Genomic DNA, 22,075 nt, shown 5'->3' on the forward strand with positions numbered 1-22,075 from the left:
TCCAAACAAATAACCTCCTGGGGCAGAAAGAAAAGAATTCCCCAAACCTGTAGATCAGGATAGCACCCCCCTTTGTCTTCATATTTGTATTGGTTTTTTAAAAATATTTTATTTATTCATTTTTAGAGAGAGAGCAAGGGGAGGGGCAGAGGAGGAGGGAGAGGGACAAGCAGACTCTGCGCAGAGCATGGAGCCCTATACTGGGCTCCTTTCCAGGACCCTGAGATCTTGACTCAAACCAAAGTCAAGAATCTAACAGCCAACTGACGGAGCCACCCAGGCACTCCCTTTCTTCATACTTTTAAAATATGGGCTTCATGTTAAAATGTCCTCATTAATCTACAGATGAAGAAAATTCTTCAGCATGCAACCAGAGACACAATCTACCTATCCATTACACTATAGCAATAACTTTTAAATGCAATAGTGCTAATTACCTTTGCAAAATGGTATTCAATCAAAATAGCAGTTTTCTGTGTAGCTGCTGAATGATTTAGAAGGAACCTCACGTGATTGTCTAAAAAAAAATACTTCATCTATAACTTTACTTTGTTTTATATAGCTGTATATATAGAAACTGGCAAGAACGTATAACAGTATCACTAATAATCAAATCAGGAAATTATTTTGACTTTTCTACTTTCTAATGAATACAGTTCACTAATTATATTAATCCATATTTTGGGCAAACAGAATCAATTAAATGGGTGAATGGAGCTACACTTCTGAAATTAAATTTTGTTATTTAATCCGAACTTACCTTAACAAAAGATCATTTAAACTAATTCCATATGATGCCAAAATAAATTCACTCAAATTTGTTATTGAATTAAAGAGAAAACTTTAGACCTGCCAAGTTCATAGAAAAGGTAGTACTGTAATTAATTGAGAGTTCAATCAAGAATCTAAAAAACCAAAAAATAGTAAGGTTTATTTGATAGAAAATATGTTCAGTTAGTAAAAGAATCATAACTCAGAAATGACATATTTTATATCAACTCAAACCTGTAAAATGGCTTAATAAAAATCATTAGTTGATAGTGTTCTAGAAATAAATTTAACCATCACAGAAATGTATTTACAAGTAAAAGTTTTCTTGTGTGGGCATCTGGAAATCTTTTCTCTAAACAGAAGTTCAGAGGTTTCACATGAAGAAAATAACTTTCTCAGGGCACCTGGGTGGCTCAGTTGGTTAAGCTTCTGACTCTTGGTTTCAGCTCAGTCATGATCTCAGGGCCATGAGATTGAGCCCCAAGTCTGGCACCAAGCTCAGCGGGGAGTCTGCTTGAGATTCCCTCTCCCTCTTGCTCTGCCCCTCCCGCTGACCGCTCTCTCTCTCCCTCTCAAATAAATAAATGAATCTAAAAAAAAAAAAAAGAAAGAAAGAAAAAAGAAAACAACATTCTCCTCAAAATCTACTAGTGCTCAGGATTTATTTAATTATCAATTTGGAGGGGCATCTGGGTGGCTCAGTCAGTTGAGCATTGGACTCTTGGTTTCGACTCAGGTCATGAACTCGGGGTTGTGAGATCGAGCCCCTCCTCAGGCTCTGCGCTGGGTATGAAGTCCCCTTCAGATTCTCTCTCTCTCTTCCTCCCCCTCTTTTACTCCCCCCACCTCACTTGCACTCATTCTCTCTCTCTCTAAAATAAATAAATATGTTTTTAAAAAGAATATATTAATTATCAGTTTGGAAAAATCTGAGAGCAAGAACTTTTTCTAGATAATAAGTGACATAGCACGAACTCACCTTGTTTCTCTAAATGCTATGGAATAATTACAGTGTGTTTAATAATTATGTGTTTAATAATTTCTAGACATTTTTACCATGTTTGTATCACTTCAATGTTTGCAATAAAACTCTAATAAACAGTGAATATATTGGGTAAATCTAATGCATTATATGTGCTGAGGATCATCAGAAATCTTATGTTAGAAACAGCTGGTATAGTTTCATGTGCTCTGCATTACAAAATGAAAAAAAAATGGATCCGTCGTGTCCTATAGGGAGGAGAAAAATCCCATTGTTTCAACACATATGTTGAAACCAACAGTTTTTCCAAAACTTCCTAGGAGTATGATAAACTTCAAATGTACTTCAGTAAGTTCCTCAGAAAGAATTTGATGTTGAGCAGTCTTAAGTCATTTCAAGTACAAGAGCTGCCATTAAGAAGTCTGAGACAAATAGTTACAGACTGGGTATTTTTCTGTAATTGTGATCCAATTTCACACTGGTTTTAAGGTCACAAAAGCTCTGAGGGTATTCCTGATACATGATCTCATTCTCCATCAGATGAGACCAGCCCTCATGAGTACATGTTGCAATGAGACTATCTTCAAAATTGAAGAGATTGTTATGGAAGTAGGAACCGGATAATGTGTCAGGAAATATACAGAGGATTATTAATAAAGCACAATGAACATAAGAATCAATTACTTAAGTGTCATAGGTTACCAACATCATAATGATGACATACAACTTCTTTCAGCCTTCAGTTATGTTTTTAAAAGCTCTGGAAAGAAATACAATTGACCCAATCTATCATGGATAGACATGATCCTTTTCCTCTGCAAAACAAGGCAGACTTTTTTTTTTTTTTTAATTTTCCACTATTGGACACTTTTCCAAAGTTTAAGGGCTATAGAACAAGTGGAATAGCTTTTATTTTATAGCTGTGTCAACATTACCCAATCGTGGTTGTAGAGCTGGTTATTCTTTAACTTTTTTTTACACTCTTGGGAACCTCTGTCCTCCAAGACATAAAAAGAGAAAATGAAGTTGCGTTGTAGTAGAAGAGATTAAAGCTACATATAACAATTTCTAGACAGAAAGAATTGTTAAATTTTGAACACAGTAAGAGAAATTGATGTCTCTCTACTTCCCCCACCTCCTCTCCTTTCCTCTCTTGTCTTCCTCTTACCTTGCTAATCATCTTAAAGACATTTCTCTCTAAAGTTAAACTGCTTGGCATGCTTCACTCCATTTTATATGAGATTTAGTTAGATGACAACATTACATTTTAGATTAAAAAATAAAAGATGTTTAAAAAATAAAAAAAATAAAGGATGCTTAAAATAAAATAAATAAAGTTACCTAGGTATGCCACCTTACCCTTTCCCCTCCAACCATCAATAATTACCTCAGGAACGATTGCTCAGAAATTCAGTTTGCTACGTTGAACTCTCAATTTTTTCTTGGAAAATTTCAAGAAAAAAAGAAAAACCCAAGTCACCACGAAAAGATTCACATTTGCTGACTGCATTTACTTGAGACATAAAGCTCAAATATTTAGTTCTCATCATCTTCATCACTGGGGACACTGGAAAAAATCTCAAAAGAAAGCTGAGATACAAAATACAGAAATATCTCTTGCTAAAATTTAGGCTCAAGCAAACAAACAAACAAAGGAGCATGTGGGGTTTTTTTGTTTTGTTTTGTTTTGTTTTAATGTTACCACTTCTTTCATATCAAACACAGAGCTTCCCAACTGGTATGCCGATACACCATGATGTGTGCAAATGTGCTGCGTGTGAGCTGGGATAGTGACTCCTACAACCCTCAGGGCTTCTGGGGTGGGCCTGGGGCCCAGACCTTCCCTAGCTTTTGGTCTCTGCTGGAAGAAGCCTCCTTTTTTTTTTTTTTTTCTTCCCAGTGTGCTATACAAATGCTATTTTCAACGATTGCTATAATGTAGAAAAATTTAAGAAACCCTGCTGTATAATATACATGGTAGATGGCAGTGTCAGCGGTAGTATTGGGAATTATCCTAATTACAATGATAAATACATAAATGTGGGCTTCTAAAAAAACTCACGGAAGAGAGAGAAGAGAGACACCTTCTTCTTTTTTAATTTACCACTTTAAAAAATATGTTTGTGTGTGATGCAGTCGTCTTCAAAAGATCCCAGGGAAATGTGAACGGTGAAGGAAATCATTTAAAGCTTTAACTCCCTTACATTTACAGCATGGTGATTAGTAAAAATCTCCCTCATTCTGATAAATAAAACAAAAAAGGATATTTATTTTGATATCCTCGTTTTCTTCAATTGCACCACTCCATGGACATATAGACCAGTTCTGAGAAAGCCCATTTTCTCCATGTCTTATTTTTTTAAAACTGTAAATGAAATTTCAGGAAATCTCCAAGTTAAGCTGGTTCATTTGCTGTCCTCTGGCTCTGTTGTTTATGTAAGAGTTTATGTTTCTTAATTCCCAGGTAGTGACCTGTATATTTTTTTCTGATCTTTGGAAATATACCCACAGAAATCACCATAACATTCTTGGCTCTTGTTGAAAATTCTTCCTTTTTCCAAAACATCCACACCTACACAACTGTTTACTCAAACACAACAAACAAACAAAACTGATGTTTATTATTTTGTTTTCAGTTTTTGTATGTGCTGAGTTCCACTTTTAATATGAACTTATTTCAATATGGTCTTTTATTGTCCTTAGATTTAATTTAGTAGACTTTGCCTTTAAAAGAATTTCCTTGTGAAAATGTAGCAGTTGGACTGTATGCATCTGCCATAATCTTTTTTTTTTGTTTGTTTGTTTTTGTTTGATATGGGAGTAATACTACAGAGAAATGAAATACCAAGAAATCTAAGCCTTGACTACCACATAGGATTTTTTTTTTTTTAAGATTTTATTTATTTATTCGACAGAGAGAGAGACAGCCAGCAAGAGAGGGAACACAAGCAGGGGGAGTGGGAGAGGAAGAAGCAGGCTCATAGTGGAGGAGCCTGACGTGGGGCTCGATCCCACAACGCTGGGATCACGCCCTGAGCCGAAGGCAGACGCTTAACCGCTGTGCAACCCAGGTGCCCCACCACATAGGACTAAAAACAAAAATGTAGAGTAGAAAATATCACCTGCCTCAGGGCCATCATTTTAACTCACCACATTTTGTACAAACATCAGGTGTACTAGGAAGCTGACAATGTTTGAAATCACTTCCATCACCACAAGTATAATTTCCAAGTCATAGGCATTTCAAACCTCTGTTACTTTTTTTTTTTAAAGATTTTATTTATTTATTCGACAGAGATAGAGACAGCCAGCGAGAGAACACAAGCAGGGGGAGTGGGAGAGGAAGAAGCAGGCTCATAGCGGAGGAGCCTGACATGGGGCTCAATCCCACAACGCCGGGATCACGCCCTGAGCCGAAGGCAGACGCCCAACCGCTGTGCCACCCAGGCGCCCCCAAACCTCTGTTTCTTAACATCCCATAAAATGCAGATAAATTACACAGTAATTTTAATGTATAGATTTAAAGTGCCAGTCACTATATTATTGTATTTTATATCTCATTTAATTTCACAGCTTGTGAAGTAGGAACTAGTCTCCTTACTTCACTCTCCTACCTGGTATAGCTTGAACTATGCATAGGATTATCAAAGAGAGGAGAAAAATGCCAAGTTCAAAAGATAAAAATAGCTTTAAAATGAGTTAAGAGACAATGAAATAATTCATTGCCCCGAAGACTATAATAGAGTAGGTGCATTAAATTCTATTCTTAATAATTAAGCAACAGTAGTAGTATTTCCATATAGAAGAGGGCTAAGTACAATTCTTTTTCTTGTGTTCTATCCCTAATTAAAATGAGTATCTGAGCAAGTGGCTGAAATCTAAAGAGACCAAAGCCAATAGTCTTTCAAGAGAATGTTCATGAAATTCAACTTTCTTAAAAGATTTCTCTCAGAGGAAAGGCAAAATCCTAGTGATTGAGATCCCAAGGGTCCAACTCTATCACCATAGACATTATTACAGTAGATGTAAATGTCAAGGTTTAAAATCCAGAGTGACGAATACCCATGGTTAAGGACTGGGTTTTAAGTAAAGGATTCATAATTATTCCATGTATTATCCAGGTACTGTATCCTACATCTGGCATGGAGATAGTGGCATGTGGAAATAGATCTAACATGATGGTTATAATCAGTGTCTGTGGAATACATTATAAACTGATTCATGATTTCCCACACAATCCCAGTAGTTCTTGTCATTCTGTGAGAAACCCAGAAGTAGAAAACTGAGTATTTGGTTTAACCCTTTACCACCTATTTTCTAGCAAAATATGGCAGCCCTAGATAAAATAATCTTTTGTGCTTCCTGTAACATATATAAAATGTAAATGTCTATGTACTAGTCTGTCTGTACACTTAATTCCTGTATTGGTTGAGACAATAACCTTTTAAAATGGAGGAAGAAGATAAAAATAAAAAATACAATGCATTTCCAATTAAAATGATAGGATGCTTAGTGGTCCGAGACTCAGGGGTAGGCCTAGAATGAACTTCTCATCATGATATAAATAGGTTCCAAAAGGTGAGAAGTGGTGTCTGATCATCTGAACTCAGCCATTATACCTTCAGAGCACATGGGAACCCATTTGAAGTTTTCAGTCAGACTAAAACACCAGGACATTTATTTTTAACAAGGATAATGATGGCTCTTTGGGGATGATCATTTTCAATTTGCCTAAGAGCCAAGGGACTATGAAAATAATGCTTAACTGGAGAGTTCTGGAGACAAGCATGGCGAGTTGGGACATGTTAGCTGAAAGAACACTGAGATTGTGTGTGTTGTTATTGCATATCGTCAACACCTGGAAGTGTACCTCATACATACTGGGTATGTAGGTAACTAATACATACCACTCAAAACCAGTCATATTAGTACATACATAACTAGTACATTGACTAGTATATACTGGTCAAAACTCTCTAGATCCAGTAATACTTGGATGCAGTTGCTTGTCCCCAACCTCCTCCTACCTGCATTCAGGTAAATCCTAAGTCAGTCACCTAGATCTACACATGTAAAAACTGTGATCTCCACTTGAATCACAGTACCCTAAACTTTGTGGAAGTGAATGATTTTAGGGTCACAAAGCCCAGCTTCCCACAATGAGTAGGAATCGTGTCTCTAGATATTAACTGCTACTCCAAGAGATCCTCCCCAAACCTATCTGAACATGAGAATCATTTAATTATTTTTACAAAAATAAAGATTCTCAAGTTTCCTTTGGCAATTCAGACTCCAGAAATCTTTTTTTAAAAAACAAACCTCAGATCATTTTTATGAACAGGCAAGTGTGTGAAAAGCTTTCCAAAGCATCTATCCCCCTTTCAGACAGCTCCATTAGAAACTTCTATGAACTAACTCACCTGTCGAAATTTTGGCACAAGTGGACTACAATAGCCATCTTCACTTATTCAGTCATACAGCGCTTAATCAATGATGTTTAACGAGCATCAAATGGGAGGCACCTGGAGGAAAAAATGAAAAGACAGGACTTAACCCATATTCCTGGAACTAAGTCTAGGTATAATAACATCGGAATCTATATTCACTGTAGAGTGATGGGCAGTCACTGAAGGGTTCGGAAGCATTAGTATGACATAATCAGATATGAGTGTTGAAAATACCACTCTGGGAGTAAAGTGAGACATAGAATGGAGTGGTGACATTTCACTACGTCAAGTAAGTAGTAAGAAGGCTACTTCCGTAGCCAACCAAGAGAGAATGAGACAAAGACAATCCAGATAGAGAGGAGGATTGCACAGGATTGTTTCATCCAACTTTAGCAAACAGAAATGTTAGACAAAGACAATAAACACATTGAAAGCTGTATTTATTTTAAAAGTAAGTGGTTATTAACAAGCATCAAACATTGATAAATCATGCCATTCACCAAAAGTTAAGTACTTATAAAAGTTTGTGGCCAGATTGGAGATACAAAGGTGTATACAATGAAAATCTCTGTTCTCAGGCATCAACTTTTAGGCACAGAATCACAATTATACAGAGATAATTATAACAACACAGTATTTAAAAGAAGGGCTATAATGATATTATTAAAAAGTATCATCCCATTAGGGAGGAGGAGATGCATTTAAGGTTTTAGAGAATATGTATGTGAGAACATAAGTAAATAATCCTTTCAGAAATAGTCATTTCTTGCATAGTCTTCTGTTAATTATGGAATTGTTTTAAAAATTTATCTAAAGTCCATTCTCTTTGAAAAGGAATAATAGGTGGCTGGGTGAATATTACTGGTCACAATAGATGAGAAGAGGTATACAACTCCAACAGTAAAATTAAGTCCATAAAAAGCATAGAAGACTTCCCAGAATACTATTTACAAAAATCACCAGTTGTGAATCAAACTTCTATTTAAAATTGCTTTTCTATATTACTCTATTGAGGCTTTCTACTTAATGAGATGTCTGGCAGGGAAGATTTGGGGAACATTTATCCAAAATGCCAGAACTGCTTTCCACTTTGCTAAAATGCTAGCAAGAAGCTTTGAAAGTGGCAACACGTTTGCGAGACATCATTGTCAAATTTCCCCTAAAGGAACAATGTGAATAGACAGTAAGAGAGCCGTGAATCAGATTGTCAATGCCGGGCTTATGCTTTTGAGTTTCCGCGAACATGTTCCTAATTTTGCCGTCACTTCTCCATTTTAGGAATGAATTCCACTTTTTAAATTATTTTTTTGTTTTACAAATGTTTAATCCCATGTGACCCTTTATTCTATCATTCATCAAATTCTATTATTCATCCTACTCCTGGATAATATGTACTTAAGGAATGAAACAAATTTAAAGATTACCAATCCAGTACAAAAGTTAATAAAAATTGCTTGGCAACAATCAGAATGCATTTCGAGTTGAACTGTCTGCCAGATTAGATTATCCGCTGGGCTAGGTGGTTTCTCAGTGACTCTATGTATCTCTGTGATAGATCTGACTACATTGTAACAGTGCTAATTTATTTACACATTCATTATCATGTTTTCGGCTAGGATTTATTATGTATTTTCACCTTTGCATCTACAGAAATTCCTGGCACAAAATTTAGGATCTCAATAATTGTATGATGGATGGCTAGTTGACTCCCTAAATGAATCAATGAGATTCTTTTCCGTCTGATTATTTGTGTTGGGCCTATGCTCTTTTATTTACATCAGTTTTTCAATTTTGGGGTTGACATAAGATTTGATTTGAAATTCTTTAAACTTCAATAGGAACTGAAATCCATAATGTAATAAATACTGAATTAGATGCTTTTCCATTCTAAATAAATGAACAAATAAGTTCTTAAAATATTGAGTTTTTAAAAAATAATATATATCTGAGCACTTTCACACTCCCAGGATATTTTTTCGAACAGGAATAAAAAAGTTACCAGCTATAAGCTTGAAAACTATCATGAAAAAAATAGTAACCTAGAAGAAAAATATGTGAAGGTAAGAAAAATAAGTCACCGAGACTTTGAGAAATAATACAATTATTCAGTAATCCTTTTCCAGTATTCATCCATTTGTTCAACTGCATTGTCTTCCAATGTTCTCTAAAGGGTAATTAGGTAAATACTTAGCATTCTCATAATAATAATTTAAAAAAAGGTATTCTGCCACTCAGAGAAAATAAACAATCTAACAAGGGAAAGAATGCTGAAGAAAAGAATAGTCCAACCAGACCTAAGGGGAGAATGAGCATAAAAGAAGCAAATAACATAATTAACTAAGATGTCAGAATGTAAATCTGTAGAAAACACAATTGTACTTTAATCTATAAATAAGACAATGGCCCAAGATAATTTGTACTGTCTCCTCATGATCTCTATTATCATTTACACTGAAAATAGCGCCATATGAAATGCTGTTATTTGTATATGAAGATGGTGCTATGACCCATCAGCAACAAATCTACAAAATTGTTTTGTTTTTGGAGTAGGAAAGGGTTGGCAATAAATTCATTCACACACTCATCTGGTCCTCTTGTGAGCAATGGTGTACATTGGCAAGTTGAAGTTACAGCTGCAGTCAGTGAGCCCAGAACAAAACAAAACAAAACAAAAACCCAGGGAGTGAAAAATCAATCAGATTGTAATTAGTGCATAGGGGAGACTGAATACCCTAACCTGACATATTAGCACCAAGTTCTGACCAACTAAGCTTAACTATCCATATGGTGTCAAATAATGCATCTATATTTAATCCACTGTTTAAAAAAATGGTATTGTGATGCCCTGATGAACTTCAGAAAGCATCCCCAATTCTTCCTCACTATACATACTTCAGCATATGTATTATAATAGAGTGCCAGGCATCACTTAACACTAGAACTAAGAGGAAACCTTTTTTTGATGGGAAACCTTTTTTGATGGGAAAATGCAACCCAAGGAATATTTTGAGTGGTTGGCCCATCTGGGCCAGCCCAATCACTGGCTGGTGAGTTTGATGGCCCCACAAAATAAAAAAGTAAATTTTTTGACTGAATGCCTCTGGTGTAATGTCCTAAGGTGTGTTTAAATGATAAAAACATAATCCAGCACAGGCTTTATAGCCAAACATGAAGAGGAATGATCACTGATATTCAAAAACTACCCTATGCCATGTGCTATCCCAGTTCCTTATGTGATATATTATGTTTGCTCCTAACAATAGAGTTACATGGTGGGTATTATCCTCATCTTCTAGGTAAGAAACTAAATCTTGGGGCAAAAAACTTACTGTTTTTTTGTTTTATTATATCAAAAATAGTGAAGGCTTCAGAATTTGGCTACAACGACTTATTCCATACTCCATGATTTTTTTTTTTTTTTAAGATTTTATTTATTTATTTGACAGAGAAAGACAGCCAGCGAGAGAGGGAACACAAGCAGGGGGAGTGGGAGAGGAAGAAGCAGGCTCCCAGTGGAGAAGCCTAATGTGGGGCTCGAACCCAGAACACTGGGATCACGCCCTGAGCCGAAGGCAGACGCTTAACGACTGCGCCACCCAGGCGCCCCTCCATGATTGTTTTTACGTAGAGATAATATAAATATAACCAACCAACTTGATAAACTCCTGTAATTTGCATTATTTATACTATCCAATGGATGTAACTAATTGACCTAAAACCCAAGTGGAGAGCATGGATTTCAGATGACAATAATTTATGACCAAGAGCTTTATAGACCCAGGACATATTGACAGAAACGCCCCCCTTTTTTTTTTTTTTTTTTTTTATCTTTATCTTGAAGACTTTGCTAGACTGGCAGAATTCCTGGGTAGTCATAGGATTCCAGTGATTCTAATGTTTTAAGACATGATTATAACCCAGAAACTAAACATCTGTGAGGCTAAAAATAAAAGCATTTCTTTCATTAATTTATCCAAGGCTTTTTAAAATGCTATCAGCGTGGCTTATCAAGACCTCGATTAATACAGACAGCCCAATATCTCTTATATTAAACCACATGTTCCAAGCCCAATCAAAGCAATTCTAATTTACCATTCTCTGTGAGGTTTTTCTGTTTGAACAAACTTGGGAACATGATTTTATTTTCAAACTCAGTGGCAACTCAGCAAGTGTAAAGCTACATACTACATAACTACATACGTACATGCAAACTTCCAATCATTGATATGCATGTGTGCAAATGAATCACAGTGAAACAAACATTTCAAAAAGTTATTGGAAGTTTGGTTTAAAGTTTCTTCCTCTGTACTGCCATGATCGCCAATGAATTCTTTTATAATACTTAACCATGTTGTATTGCAAATGCCTTTTTCCTCAACTAGAGTATGGGCTTTGTAAGGTCAGAGACTGTCTTTTTCTCTCTGAACCCAGTGTATAAATGTAGTTCTGGCATTCACTGATTACTTATTGAATAAATAAATGAATACTATAAAGTAAAATATGAAATTACATAATGGCATCATTGGTTATAATCCATGTTTGCATCCTGAATTGACCTGATTTCTTCCTACGCATCCTTGAATGCTTGAAAATACATCTTTAGTTCATCCAGGCACAAATTTTATAGAAGAAAGTTATATTTAATCATGTATAGATGAAATAGAATTATTACTCAAAAGCAACAGGAGCCACCTATAGTGCCCATGACAGGAGCTGAAAGGGGTTGACTTTCCTTGAATTCTAAGCAATTGTTGCATGCTGGTCCCTGGACAATAATATAAAGCTGGTAAAGTTTGTATTTAAGATGACCTTTGCCCTTCATTTTTTGAACTTTTTTGACCTTTTGCCTCTGTTCCCATACATCCAGAGCCTTTGGGATGTGCTCTGACTGCCAAGACTCTGATGTTGTGGAAAAAAGCATAAGCTTTGCCTCTACTAGAACTAGGTAACTGGCTTGGGTGTGAGTTAATTTCTCTGGCACTTAGTACCTGCAGTGTAAATTCAGAATATTAATGATCTTCCTCGGAGAGAAAGAGTTTAGGCCCATGTGAAACGGTGCAAGTGAGAATGCTCTGCAAACTATAAAGCATTACATAGATATCTAATGTTATATAAAACATCCTTAAAATTGAAGACTTCTAACGTCCTCTTTGCTCTGAAGTATCCATGACATAAATAACTTCATTCTCTCTTCTCTCCAAATTTCTATCTCAGTACAATTGTTGGGACTGAAAACAATCTGATTGTTGCCTAAATTTATTCCCTTTAAGCTAAAATGCCTAATAAACATGAAACCACTTTAATTCGTTAATATTTTTAAAGAGGGTATTGTAAATCCAGCTATTCTGGAGGCTGCTGGGGGTGAGTCCTTTTCTGTCTAATTTGACTGCTAATTCCTACTCTAATAAACACAGGGGTCAGAAAGGTGGCATCCCAGAAAGAAAAGGCTATTCATCTCAATTGTAAGGCTCCCAACACACGAAGGATGGTAATTTAGTTTCCTGAAATTTGCTCATCTGAAAGTTTAATTAACAGAAACCAAGACACTAAAATAGTTTTGTATCAAATATATAGAATAGTGGTACTTAACCACTAGATGACTTATGTTTCCATAGTGATTGTTAAAATTATATTTATAAAAGAAACCAAGTGTAACCATTTTAGCAATTCTACAAAGGCATACTCTAAGAGGTAAAATTAAAGTTAAAAAAAATGAGACCATTTATAATGGGTCGTTATGACTCTGAATAACGATGATTATTGGTTCTGCTTAATAAAACTGTCATCCAACACAAAATAGATATTAAGCTAAATTACATTACATTATCATTCTATCATGCTACAAAATTCAAAGCAAAGCCTTTAAAAAAATAGATCCACAAGAAAACAAGCCCAATATTAACCTCTGCTACCTATTTCAAAATGGTTTTAATTAATAAAGGAAAGTGTGTAAATAATTAAAACAAAACACAGGAATGCTGTAAAATGATGCTTTTTACTAGAGCAAACAACAAAGCATTTGTTACCTGCATATTTTTTAAATGATCTAGCTTTGGTATGATACTTGGTGAAGCCAGGATCAGCTTTTCTCACACTTTTCTCCTCTTACTCAGCTTTGGCTTCTTCACTCCAAGGTGTTTCTTTCCTGTCAGTCCCCACTGTCCCCTCTGCTGGCTGACTCACATAAAGGAATCTTCGGTTTATCTATCACTAGCACTCCTAAAGCTGATTGCTTCCTGAGCTTCCAGAATCAAAATCATGCATGTTGCAAAAATACAGACTTCTAGATCTTTCCCACGACTTACTGGATCAGACGCTCTGTGGTGAGGCTTGTGAATCCGCATTTTAATGTTCGCCCAAGGTGTTTATACATAACTCCGGTTTGTGAATCATTGTACTTGAACTACTGACAAGTAATAAGGATGCTAGGGTATGCTACTGTTAAGGTTAACACTCAGTTGGTTTACATTTAATTCATTACGGAAAGCATTTACTGGAGATATACAATTCGTCTGGCTGTTTGCTAGGTACGAGGGCTACTAAGATAATGACACACCTTTTCTCTCATGCATTTTGTAGCGTAATCCTAGGATTTTACTTTCTGGAAATACAATCTCAATATTATAACATTATTTCTTCAAGACTTAGTATAGAATCTTGAGTTTCCTGCTTTCACAAGTATAAACCAAAAAAGTGCTTTCAAATAAAGTAAGATAGTCATTGAAATAAAACAATGATAGGATATAAAGTAGACTATGCATAGATGGAAAAAAAATGAGTGGCTAGAAGATTTAAGTGTGGAAAATGTAGCACAGAAAGAGAAAGAAATAAGATATAAAAGAGAATTTAAGAGAAATGGAAAAAGCAAAATTAAGAAACTTTGACATATGTCGAATATGAATTCCAGTAAAAAGAATGGTGTTCATAGGGGAGAGGAAGTATTTGAAATGATGGCTGAAAAATTTCTTGAACTGAAGAAAGTGATGAGTCCTCATATCAAAAAGATAAAAAATGAAACAAATTATACTTAGTCGTTTTGCAGTGGGATTGCAGAACATCAGGGGACAAAGAGAAAATCTTGGAATCGACTAGAGATAAAAGAGAAATAAGCTCTACATACACAAAGGAAGAGTCAGACTGACCTTATCAGTTTTAGGAGAGGCTGGAAGAAAATAGGGTAAAATTTCGAAGTGCTGAGAAAATAACATTCAAAGTAAAGTTAATCATTTAAGAGGGAGAAGGTAATAAAAAAGTTTAAGGACATACAGTGACACATAGTTTCCGACCCTCACTTGGAAGAAATACTGAAGGACATACTTCATTAAGAAATAAATGAATCCATAAAGAAGGAGCATGATTTAGGAAGAAAGGGTGTGCAAATAAGTCCCTAAGATATATTGCTAAATCTAACTAGAAATGACAATCATATTATAAACACAATTTTTTATTGTTTAAATAAAAACTAGAACTAAATTATGGATAATGCAAATCTCTCTTGACAAGAGATTTATAAAAACGGATTGTCAACAGGCAATTTTATAGCTTAAATTAATTTGAGGAGATATCAAGAGGCACTTGAATTAACATTAAATGTGTAATCAAAATCAGTTTATTTTCCTTTATATCATTAATTTAATAGCAACTTCAACTCTATTGATTTTAAAACAGATTTTTTTTAACCAGTTTCCCCTAAAAGGATTGTTTTGTTTTAAGCAATAGTCAATTTTGTTATAGTGGTTTTGAACATGTGAAATATGTTAACTATGTAACTGTAGAATAATTAACTCTTTACAAACAATCAAGGCCCCTGTTTAAAAAAATAAACACACCTGGGAGAATCCATTTTTTCAGGTTGTGCCCATCAGCTACTGATACAGTACCACAGGCATACCTTGCTTTATTGTGTCTTGCGGATATCACAGTTTTTACAAATTGAAGGTCTATGGCAACCCTGTGCTGAGCAAGTCTATTGGCACCATTTTTCCAAAAGCATTTGCTCACTTTGCATTTCTAGGTCACATTTTAGTAATTCTTGCAATATTTCAAACTTTTCTTTATGTTTATTATGGTGATCTGTGATCAGTGATCTTCGGTGTTATCATTGTAATTGTTTCGGGGCACCATGAACTATGCCCATGTAAGACAGAGAACTTAATCGATACATGTTGCGTGTGCTCTGACTGCCCCACCTGACCAGTTGTTCCCCCATCTCTCTTAGCTTGGTCCTCCCTGTTCCCTGAGACACACAATCTTGAAATTAGGCCAACTGATAACCCTACAGTGAATGCCTCTAAGCATTCAAATGAAAGGAAGAATTGTATGTATCTCAAATCCAAAGCTAGCAATGATTAAGCTTAGTGAGGAAGGCATATCAAAAGCGGAGACAGACCAAAAACTAGGCCTCTTATGCCTGTTAGACAAGTTGTGAATGCAAAAGAAAAGTGTTTGAAGAAAATTAAAAGCACTACTTTGGTGAACACTCAACTGGTAAGCAAAACAGTCTTATTGCTGGTATGGAGAAAGTCGGAGTGATCTGGATAAAAGATCAAACCAGCTACCACATTCCCTTAAGCCAAAGCCTAATCCAGAGCAAGGCCCTAACTCCTCAGTTCTGTGAAGGCTGAGAACGGTGAGGAAGCTGCAGAAGAAAAGCTGGAAGCTAGCAGCAAGAGGTTGGTTTGTGAAATTTAAGGAAAGAAGCCATCTCTATAACGTAAAAGTGCAAAGTGAAGCAGCAAGTGCTGATGGAGAAGCTGCAGCAAATTATCCAGAAGATCTAGCTCAGATAATCAATGAAAGTGGCTACGGTAAACAGATTTTCAATGTAGATTAACCAGTCTTCTAATGGAAGAAGATGCTATGTAGGATTTTCATTGCTGGAGAGAAGTCAATGCCTGGCTTCAAAGCTTCAAAGGACTGACTGACTCTCTCATTTGGGGCTAGTGCAGCTGGTAACTTTAAGCTGAAGCCAATGCTCACTGACCACTTCAAAAATCTTAGGACCCTCAAGAATTATGTTAAATCCACTCTGACTGTGCTCTGTAAATGGAATAACAAAGTCTGGATGACAGCACATTCTGTTTACAACATGGTTTACTGAATATTTTAAGACCACTGTTGAGACCTCTTGCTCAGGAGGAAAAAAAAAAAAAAAGTTTTTTCAAAATATTCGTATTTTGCACCTGGTTATCCAAGAGCTCTGACAGAGATGTACAATGGAATTAATATCATTTTCATGGTAACACAACATTTATTCTGCCGCCCATGGATCAAGGAGTCATTTCAACTTTCAAGTCTTCTTATTTAAGAAACATATTTCTCAAGGCGATAGCTGTCACAGACACTGTTTCCACAGAAACTGACCTGGGCAAAGTCAGTTGAAAACCTTCTGGAGCAGTCACCATTCTAGATGCCACTGAGAACATTCATGATTCATGGGAAGAGGTCCCAGTATCAACATGAACAGGAGTTTGGAAGAAGTTGGTTCCAGCCCTCATGGATGACGTGGAGGGTTCCGGACTCCAGTGGAGGCAGTAACTGCAGGTGTGGCGGGAACCGCCAGAGGACTAGAAGCAGCCGTGGAGCCCGGACATGTGACTGAATGGCTGCAATCTCAGGATCGAACCTTCATGGCTGAGGGGCTGCTTCTCATGGAAGAGCAAAGACAGTGGTTCCCTGAGCTGGAATCTACTGCTGGTGAAGATGCTGTGAAGATTGTTGAGATGACAACAGAGGATTTAGACCATGACATACACTCAGTTGATAAAGCAGCAGCAGGGCTTGAGAGGACCGACTCTAAGTGTGAAAGAAGTTCTGCTGTGGGTAAAATGCTTCAAACAGCGTCACACGCTACAGAGAAATCATTCACGAAAGGATGAGTCAATATTTGCAACAAACTTCAGTGTTGTCTTATTTTAAGAAATTGCCACCGCCACCTCAGCCTCCAGCAGCCACAACCCTGGTCAGTCAGCAGCCATCAGCATCGAGGCAAGACCCTCGCCGAGCAAAAAGATTATGACTCACCAAAAGTTGAAATGATGGTTAACATTTTTTAGCAAGAAACTATTTTTTAATTAGGATATGTGCGTTGTTTTTTAAAGATATAATGCTACTGCACACTTAACAGACCACAGTACAGTATAAACATAACTTTTTTTTTAACATCACTTTTGTGTGTTTTGTATGCATTGGGAAACCAAAACATTCATTTGACTTGCTTTATTGTGATATTCATTTTATTGAGGTGGTCTGGAATCAAACCAGCAATATCTTTGAGGTGTACCTGTTTGGACAAAGAGAAGTGGCCATTTGTGGCGGAAAAAGAACAACTTGTTTATTATGTAATTTAGGGGATTTCTTATGGAGCCAGATTGGTATGCTCTCATTTATACTGTAGCTTTTACCCTAAATATATATCATTTCAATTTTTTCACTACTTAGTAGAGTTTTCCCCTAAATTAAAAATAGTTAACAATGACAAAAAATTTTGAGTAAAAGTTTTTGGCAAAGCCAAAGACGTAAATTATGTTTTTCCTCTCTAAGAGATGCTTTGCTCTGTTTAAAATAGAGCTACCCAATGACCCAGCAATTGCACTACTAGGTATTTACCCCAAAGATACAGATGTAGTAGAAAAGAAGGTGTGCCTGCACCCCAATGTTCATAGCAGCAATGTCCACAATAGCCAAACTGTGGAAGGAGGCGAGATGCCCTTCAACAGAAGAATGGATAAAGAAGATGTGGTTCATATATACAATGGAATATTACTCAGCCATCAGAAAAGATGAATACCTACCATTTGCATTGAATGGATGGAACTGGAGGGGATTATGCTAAGCGAAATAAGTCAAGCAGAGAAAGACACTTATTATATGGTTTCACTCATATGTAGAACATAAGGAATAGCACGAAGGACCACAGAGGAAGGGAAGGAAAACTGAATGGGAAGAAATCAGAGAAGGAGACAAACTATGAGAGACTCTGGATTCTGGGAACCAAACTGAGGGTTACAGAAGAGATGGGTTGGGGAGATGGGGTAACCGGGTGATGGGTGTTAAGGAGAGCACGTGTGCTGATGAGCACTGGTTGTTATATGCAACTAATGAATAGTTGAACACTACATCAAAAACTAATGATGCACTATATGCTGGCTAATTGAACATAATAATAAAAAATAAGAATTATATAAATCCAAATACATACATACATACATACATACATACTTCTCGCCCACGGGGGGCGGGGGAGGATTATCTTCAAGAGGATAACCAGGAAATAAATATGAACTTTCATATTTAATGAGAAATTCGAAGGATGCTCTCAGCTCAGTATTTAATTAAAAAGAATATTGTTGGCAATGCTGACATCATACATTGTCAACATTCACAAGGAGTTATCAACCATTTGATCAGTTCACTTAGGGAAAAAAGAAATAGTTATTCAATGCACTGAAAAAATAATTAATCAAATCATTTTGGTGTGGATAATATTGTTTGAATCTTTTTGTGTAGGAGGTGTAAAAATAAACTGCTGATTGAAGTTTTCTTTGTTCTGCTAATTGGTACAGAAATACAATTTTTAGGCTTTTTTTTCTAGATTTTTTTCCTTATTACATTTTCATATAATGAAGAAAATGATCTCTTATTTCTTTCTCCATAGTTAATGGGTACATTCTTCTCTCAGACTCCCTAATCTTATGTGCCTGATAAGCAACTCTCTGGTGGTGTGACCATGACTTCCGTTCCCCAGTGCAGGGTGTAATTATGAATCACTATGACAGAAGTGTCCCTTTTATCCCTCCTGCTGCCACATTCGAGGATTTATTTTTCCTGCACAATTAAGAGGCTAGAAATACACCAAAAGTGCCAACTTAATGAAAAGAAAACTACTATGACAAGTACAAACATTCTACACATAAATGTTCAAAACCAGAAACGAAATCTGCTTTTAATGCATAACGCTGAAGAAAACAGGTCAATATAGACATTGGGGCCATATGAAGTCATTCTTGCAGTAATCCAAACACATCAAGTACTCTACTCTATCTAAGATGATCTATGATAAAGAAAAGAACCTAAAGAAAGAAAGAAAATAAATTGTGGGAAATTTTAATGTGTTATAGTTTTATGTGGAAGTAAAAAGCCAAATGGGAAAAGAATGGATAAATGTTAGAAGAAAGAGAACATGAAGAAATAGTTAACAAAAAGAGAACTGGTAAAGGGAACCCATGGTGATGAAAAGGCAGGGTTCAGTATTATCTATCTATCTATCTATCTATCATCTATCTATCTATCTATCTATCTATCTATCTATCTATCTATCTATTTTTGCATTGTCTCAATTCACCAAACATAGGCGTTCATATTTTTTACAAATTAATGATTGGTATAAATCTTAAAAAGTCATTTTCTTCAGATTTGCAATGTTCTTACCATGTTATTATTTCCTTGTTAAATTGTGTACTTATGCAGCATATGTTCCAATATGAACTTAAGAGTCCATGGACTGCCATATCCATATTTTAAAAATAAAATTTCAGATTCTATAATTAACTAGTTGATTATTGATTCATATTGGCTTGCAAGAAATTAATAGCATAAGTTGGCATATACAGGATGTCTGAAAAGTATTCTCAAAGCATTAATGAGGACTCTGCATGAATTTAAAAATTTTACCACCTATAGCGTGCCTTCTACACCTAAGCACTTTACATTTGTTGTATTACTTACTCTCACATTGAGAGAACAAGGGAAAAGAGATTAAATTTTAAACATTAGATTTAATGATAACAAAGAGTTTCTTATTTAAATTGTTAATCTTTATTTTAAAGAGATAGATACTCATTTATTTTAGGTGATTTAAGGATGGTCCTTTCTGGAGACAAGATTTTGAGCATGTAAACTTATTCAGGTCAATTTCAAGCTAATAATTCTGTACCTGACAGATTCTCAGATGCTTTTATTGAATAATAGATTTTCTAAACAATGACTGTAGTCAAAATCATGAAAGCCCATTGCTCTTTGTAGCTTGATTTCTGAGTCATAATCAGCATAGCATTTTGTCAAATTGAAACCACATAGTTACTCATTACTTACTAATATGGTCTTTTTTTGTAATAATTTTGTAGCAAACTGTTTACTTATATACACTTCTGATTTCTGATTTAGTGTATTATTGAAACACTCGTTTTTCTTATCATATGTAAAATTCTGTCTTGAGGACATGGACAGACTAAGCTGGACCACAGTGAATGGTTGTGCAAGTTTCTCACTGCACAACTCCAGAGGAGCCGTTCACATTGTAGACTTTGAGATTTAAGTATTACAACAATTTTCTGCAGGCAGTTTAGTGCCATGTTCTAATACAATTAGTTTATTATGACAAATTGCCTATAGGTGGACATGAAGTGTCTTAAGGAAGGGCTCCTTTTTCAAGTTACACAGCAATGCTGTATGACTTAGTGGCTAGCAGCCCTGTTAGGTCTGATTGTCCAGTGCCTGGAACATAGAAAACACTGGGGAAAAACTCATATGTTCAATGAAGATAATTTGAGTAACAAGGGATTTAACAGCAATAATAACTAGACTTTACTGAGCATTTATGTATAATATTACAAATATTCCTCATTTGCACAAAGAAAGATAATACTACCTATCTCCAAAAAAATACTTGCTAATTGTAGCATTCAATCAACGTTAAGTGATTATTTTTATTAGCCTGAATGGAAACAAGAGTCTTAAGTGGAATATGTCTGCTTTAATAATAAAGTAAAGTAATGCCTTGAAGATATTTTATACCAATTTGTACTATTTGTATTAATGAACACCTTGGTTAAATATAAACTTCATCCTTAACTCTAATTTTCCATCATGGTAAATTTCTGAAGTCACCAAGTCACAATTTATATTACCTGGGCAGAGTATTTGATGATATGGTTGATTACTATAAGAAAATTGAGTTTTTTATGGGGGCAAACTCCCCACATAACTAGATGTCTCACTTAATAATAGGTTGGGAGAAAGATTACTATGCAAATAATCAAGTTTTAAAAATAAATTACATTTGCTTTCACAGAGGAGGTTGGAGATTAGATCCGGGTCATCTTTAACAGGCACATAGTAGAGTTCCTGGTTAGTTTGTTGGTTTTTTATAATGAACTAGCATTAGGTACTTCAATTTGCTGGAAACAAGTCTTATAAGTAGGAGTGAGAGAAGGCAGATGCAACAACATATAAAGTGAGGGGACACTAATTGTTGGTATTAACTTACTAAAAAAGAGGAGTTCAGAGTGACTGTGTTTGATGTGATGACAGCACTCACCAAGTAAGCTATTCAAGAATAATAGGTTGAGAACATAATAATGAGTTGAGCCATCTATGGAACATGCAGGTATCTAGTAGACTTAGATATATAGGTCTGGAGCTCTAAAAATCAGGAACAAAGACAGAGATTTAATCATCATGAGAAGCAATACAGAGTAATCATCATCATTATCATCAACCATTAAAGCACTTTCAAAGTGCTGGTATTCTTCTAAGTGTCCTACATATGTTATCCCACTTAATACCCACATAAACCCTGGGAGACAGGTATAATAACCCCCATGTTATGAATTAGAAACTGAGGCACAAATCTGTTAAGTGGTTTACCTCAGGTCACATGGCTTCCAGCAAAAGAGGATTCAAACCTAGACAGTCTGCTTCTAAATGCCACACTCAGTATAAAACAATATGGGCACCCAGACTTCCAGTATTTCCTTTCCCATCTATGAGTTGTGTGACTTTGGTCATGTTACCTACCCATCCTCTGCCTAGATTTCCTTATTTTCACAATGAGGGATAATAATACTACCTGTCTCCAGGGAGTGCTTATTATATA

General features: G+C 35.7%; 1 long non-coding RNA gene across 2 annotated transcripts in view; it reads right to left on the bottom strand.

The window, feature by feature from the left end:
- The window catches only part of LOC113254372 (uncharacterized), a 109,083-nt gene that overhangs the window by 22,756 nt on the left and 64,252 nt on the right, over positions 1-22,075 (bottom strand). For both annotated transcript variants that reach the window (XR_006409387.3, XR_003315757.4), the window contains exon 3: positions 7,174-7,275. This is a non-coding gene — a long non-coding RNA (uncharacterized LOC113254372). The remainder of the gene's footprint in view (positions 1-7,173; positions 7,276-22,075) is intronic.

The sequence above is a fragment of the Ursus arctos genome, unplaced genomic scaffold (genome assembly GCF_023065955.2).
Source record: "Ursus arctos isolate Adak ecotype North America unplaced genomic scaffold, UrsArc2.0 scaffold_12, whole genome shotgun sequence".
NCBI classification, from domain to species: Eukaryota; Metazoa; Chordata; class Mammalia; order Carnivora; family Ursidae; genus Ursus; species Ursus arctos.